Source organism: Corylus avellana, chromosome ca5, assembly GCF_901000735.1.
Source record: "Corylus avellana chromosome ca5, CavTom2PMs-1.0".
NCBI classification, from domain to species: domain Eukaryota; kingdom Viridiplantae; phylum Streptophyta; class Magnoliopsida; order Fagales; family Betulaceae; genus Corylus; species Corylus avellana.
Genome location: NC_081545.1, coordinates 6,593,861 through 6,599,531, shown reverse-complemented (window position 1 = coordinate 6,599,531; position 5,671 = coordinate 6,593,861). Strand labels below are relative to the sequence as shown.

The window sequence follows — 5,671 nt, the reverse complement described above, 5'->3', positions numbered from 1 at the left end:
TTTTTAAAAGGCAACTGGCAAGGGTCGAACTGAAAAAGTGTACTAAAGTATATTCATATACCACTTTTACAAATGAGGCAGGTTGACGTGTCCACTCAACAGTCCAAGTACGTCCGTCTCTGAAGTCAATGTACCTGTGTCGACTACTGCTAGCGCTTACCAATTTCCCTATTTTTATTTTTATTTTTTATTTTTTATCTATAGTGTTTGAGTGGAACCATAAGTATTTTATGTTGTTGGGGAGATTCATAATTGGAATTCATTAAAAAAAAAAAAAAATGATATTTTGGATAGTCTTTGAGCGAGTTTATAATATAGCATGCTAAGACGACACAACTCAACCCAAAAATTAGGCTTATTAGTTTTGAGTTATGTATAAATATACTTATGTTAAAAAAAAAAAAAATAACAAAAAATAACAAAAAAAAACAAAATTAGAGATAGAAAACAAAAATGTAATCAAACGTAGCCAGAAGCTACTTTATTTGCAACTAGTTTTTCATTTTCGGCACACATCTTTGCCACACGTACATGTTTGAAATTGATAGAGAAAGGTCTATTTCTCAATGATTCAAACAGGCTCTATTATTAATGACAGGACTCGATTTTTTGCTTTTTTGTCTGGTGCTCCATGCCCATCTCCATATTGGTATGTGCATTGAGCAATCCGAGCAAGGTTGATTGCTGTTACCACTAAATCTTCCCCAAATGGAGAATCAACTACTCGCTCTTCATTCATCTTTTTCCAAGTCCTATCAATCATGTTTCTCATGTGTTTGCTAGCAATTTCCTCGGAAACACCAGTTTCACGCATGTAGCAATGAATTGAATTTACAGTTTCTCCTCTCTTTAACTCTCCCTGTATTTCAAATAAGCAGCTAAATATGTTAGTCTGAAGTAGTGCTTCCAAAGATGATCATATAGACCTTAAAATTCATTCAACACAAAAGACACTATGGAATGCTGTAAAATGAATACCGCTGAAGTACTGAGATCATTGCAAAGTCGACAAATAATTGAAGGCCAACGCAGAAGGTCGTGGTATTTTTCTAAGCCCTCAAGTCCCTGCTTTGTGAACTCTTGATTCAAGAAAAAATAAGAATGAACAAGGGCAATCGCCCCCGAAACCGATAGCCAAGCATTGTCAAGATAGTCCTTGAAAGTTGGCATTTCTTTGTTGTAACTCCACTTTGCTTCTTGTAGGAATGTTTTGCACAGGTCAGCCCACTAAAATAAAAAGAAGAAGCCCCAAGACTGTTAGGTTTAATATTTCAAAGGAAATTCTATTCATCTAAATAAAAAACCAATAGGATTGTTGCACATACTGCTTTTGTTAGGTATGGAAGGGTGTTATCTCCTTTCTCCTTAAGTGTTTCATATACCATCTCATTAATAGTGTTGTAGAGAGCTAAGAAGCATAACTTCATATAGTGGCATGGGGAAGATTTTTCACGGCATTGATATCCCATCTGAAAACACCATGCATCGAGAAATTAAGAGTATGATTTTCTTAGTTGTATAACATAAAAGTTATAAGTAAGGGATTCCATTACATTCCTAGTTTTTCTCTCTTTTTGTCTCATATTTTTATTTTTATTTTATTTTTTTGGGTTGGGGTGGAGGTGGGGTAGGGTTAGGAAAGGGGAAAGGGAAGAGTTATCAAGAATTAACCTTTCAACTGCATCAGTAAATAGCTCTAATTCATCCAAGGTACCATAAACATCATAGACATCATCAATGGTGGTAACAAGAGCAGCCAGTTTCGTTAACCCTTTACGAAAATTACTTAATTGAGGTTCAAAGGCCATTCCTATTGTCCAAAAATAGCATTCCATCAATCTATCTCTGGTGAAGCTCAACTTGTTTGCCAGACCCATATCTTTCCACCACCTAAAAGTCATAAAGTGAAACCAAATAAGTTTTCAACTTAACATTCAAGTCATGGCAAAGTCAATTTTCAACTTTTAACAAAAGTCTACCTTAATTACTTATGCGAACAAATACTTCAAACATTTCTTACCTTGACATATCTTGAAGTTCTCTTTGAAACACAGACTGCACTATGTTAAAATCCAACTTTGCAAGTTCAAGTAGAAGAGAATTTGCATCTTCCCTCTTATTGTATGCCTCAATATACCACCGAGCTTCTAGCCTTAGCATTCTATGGTGCAATGGAACCTCCAATGCATGACTAATTTGTTCAGCCATGCTTTTGCTGACATCTCCTTTGAGGTCCTTGAGATGCATTCTTGTGAATGTTGTGGCCTCGTCCAAGAGGTTTTCTCCTTCAAAGGCAAGATAAGAAGCTTCATATAGACTCAACATTCCTTTGACATCCTTTGTAAGGCATTCCTTGAAATTTCCACTATCGTCCTTGAAACTGTTAAATACAGCTGTGTTTCATACAAATATGATATAAGAAGATTGTGAGATGAACATGGGAAATGAAATCAAGAAGCTTAATTAGCGACTGTATCATATACGTACCTTGAGAAACTTGATAGCCTTGTTGTCTGAGGAGCCTAAAGCTTAGAGCAGTAGCATGGAGACACTTGTCAATTCTTTCATCATTACAGCCTTTCGAAGATGCATAGTTGTCAAGGGCTCTTGTTATTTCCCTCTCAAATCGGTATCCCAAACCTAACCGTTGAACATCATCAATCAGTTCAAGAGTTGCCAATAAGTCGGCACTTTCATTATGAATCATACTCCTCACATCCTCCTCCAGCTTCTTTGCCCTATCTTTGTACTTTTCATCCTGCATGCATGATAACAATTTGAGAAATATATTATGTATATTAATCATTCTTTTTCATCTTAAAAGTTTTTGGACTTTAAAAAAGAGAAATCAAGGGAGGGTGCATGGTTTATGGACGTTACCGCATAATGATTGTTCAAGGACTGCACAAAATCGTAACTCCAGAGGCTTGGCTGGTAATTGGCGGATTTTCTCTGATCAACTTGTAAATGGGAAGTTGGTATGCCCGCAAAGCATTGGAACTGCCCACATTTGTGGTCGAGAAGATGAGGTGTGTTTGTCATGGGATACTTAATTAGGTAAGTTACGTTACGTGGGAAGGAGAAATTGTTGTATAATTTGGTTGTGATTTCCATATTATAGGCGTGAAGCTCTATATATATATATAGTAATAGGAACTCAATAACTCACGCGTTTCGTGTGTGCTTATCCTATCCATGAGCACGTGATACACCTGGCGGGTTTAACTTTAAGGCTGATTCGGCTTAGTCATAGACCCAATCCATGGGTTTCGGGCCAAACCAGCCCATTCAGTGGTCCATGGCTTGTCGTCAGTAGCACCCCTCTAGGCTCCAGCCGTCCACTGCCCATCAACGTCAGCCGGTGGCGGATCTAAAATCATACTTATGCAAGGGCGAGATTAATAATTAGTTAATATAAAATAATATAATATATTTTAATATGATTTATCCAAAATCCAGCATTAATTTCCAAAATTTGCGTAATTTTTTTTTTTGATAATAACATATATATCATTTTAATTTTACTTTTTTTTTTTTTTTTTTTTTTTTAAAAAAAAAAAAAAGAAGTAAAGTTATTTCAACTCAAATTAGCAATAATTTCATTATGCGCTAATAACTTGAACTCCAAAAAAAGACATGTGCAAGTTAGTGCAACCCACCGCTGTCTTTCACCGGCCATCACTGCTGCTCATCAGCACACCACCACTGCCACTGACATTCGTTCTACAACCACGACCTCTAGCAACCTTACACGGTCGTCCACCGATCTACCAACCATCGGATCAAGATCCCCAGCAATGGGGAGAAAATTGCCAGCCAAAAAATTTTAAAATTTTGGTCCTTCAATGTCATTCAAGATCTATAGGCTACCACGTGTTCCAGTAATAATAAAATATTAAAATATGATATAAATTTTTTTGAAAAATATAAAACAAAATAATAAAATAAAATATATAAAAAATAAAAAAAAATAAAAAAAAGGTGGCTGGCCACCTCATGGCCCTAGGGGATGGATCGGCCTAGGGGTGGCAAAATGGATACCTGACACGACCCGATTACGACCTGCGGGTACCCGTTACATGATTAGCCTATACACAGACACGACCCGTTTAGCTAAATGGGTAATCGGGTCTGACACGATTATGACACGAAAATAGTCAGGTAACCCGACACGATCCGTTTTACCTGTTTAAAATAATTGGGTCTAATCGGGTAGACCCGATCCGACCCGACCCGTTAAAACCCTAAACTATAAATTTTTTAAAAAAAATTGTAATAATAATACATCTATATACTGTCAATGCAAAAAATTGAGTTCCAAGATATTAAAGGATAAGAAAAAAAAAAAAAAAAAAAAAAAGGAAAGTGACCGTAATTGTACTCCAAAAGAAATTACTAAACTCATGATTTCACCTAAACTTAAAACAAGCAAGCATATTGACTAAGTTCATTTATTAAAACAATTTTTAGTTTAAAGAAATTTAATTTTGCTCAAATTACATTCCACTAAAAAAGAATTATGTATATTTCAACACAAAATATGATATTTGTAATCTGTTGAAATTAAATATCTCATAACAGAGATGAATTTTGCAAATCATTTGAAAAAAAAAAAATTAAGGACAAAAAGCAAGAAGAATGTTTTTAAATTAAAATCATTTAATTAAATATTTAAATATAAAAAAGGCCCTACCTAAATTTGTTTGTCTTAGGCCTCAAAATCTATTAAGTTGGACCTACTCGAGGGGTTGGCTTGGTTACTAGTAAGCCACTTGGCCCTCATCGATACCTCATAAAGCATAAAGTCTAAGTAGGGACAAAACTAAAATTTCTATTTCAAAATGATCAAAATATGAATGAGATTGAGGGGTAAAATGTGTCAACATTTCCATCATAGCAATAAAGAAAAAGATAATAAAAAAAAAAGCTAACAAAAACAAAATAATAATAAAAAAAAAAAAGAAACAAAACTCAAAACTACATCAACATTAAATTCATAATTCATTACAAAATACTTGTCCACTTGAAGTCTTGAAGGATACATGATCCATCCCATGTAATCAAATATATGAATTATGAAACACTACAAATATGCTCCCACAACCACCCACCAATCATTGAAAAGTCTTTTATAGTACCTTGCCCCGGTAAATTTACAACCATGTTATCAAGTGTTTGGGACTTTTTTTTTAGTTTTTACTGTTGTGTTGAAAGTGTTTCTGTGAAAATGTAATTTTGGGAAATATTTTATCTTTTGAATTATAATTTATAAAATATTTACGTTAAAAACACAAAAGTGGAGATAGAAAACAAAATGTAATCAAACGTAGTCAAAAGCTTTCTATTTTTTAGTTTTTTCACAATACATGAGAGAGGGCGAGGGACAAAAAGCTACTGTATTTGCAACCAGTTTTTTTCTTTTCAGCTCACCTGTCCGCCACACACATACACGTAATAAGGTGAGGAGGATGGATGTCGACCCCTCAGTCACCTTTTATTATTATTCAAATAAAAAAATTACTACAAGATATTTTTTTTTTTCACTTTTTCATAATTTTTTTTTTCTTCATATTAATCAAATTTACTACAATTTCAATACACTTCATTTTCAAGTCCTTTTCGCGAACAGATCCTAGATTTATGTGTGTTTTCTCAACAAAACATGAAACGC

The 5,671-nt window shown here is 34.4% G+C and overlaps 1 pseudogene; it reads right to left on the bottom strand.

Moving 5' to 3' along the window:
* Positions 1-459: 459 nt before the first annotated feature.
* LOC132181661 (probable terpene synthase 12) lies at positions 460-3,042 on the bottom strand (annotated as a pseudogene).
* Positions 3,043-5,671: the final 2,629 nt, after the last annotated feature.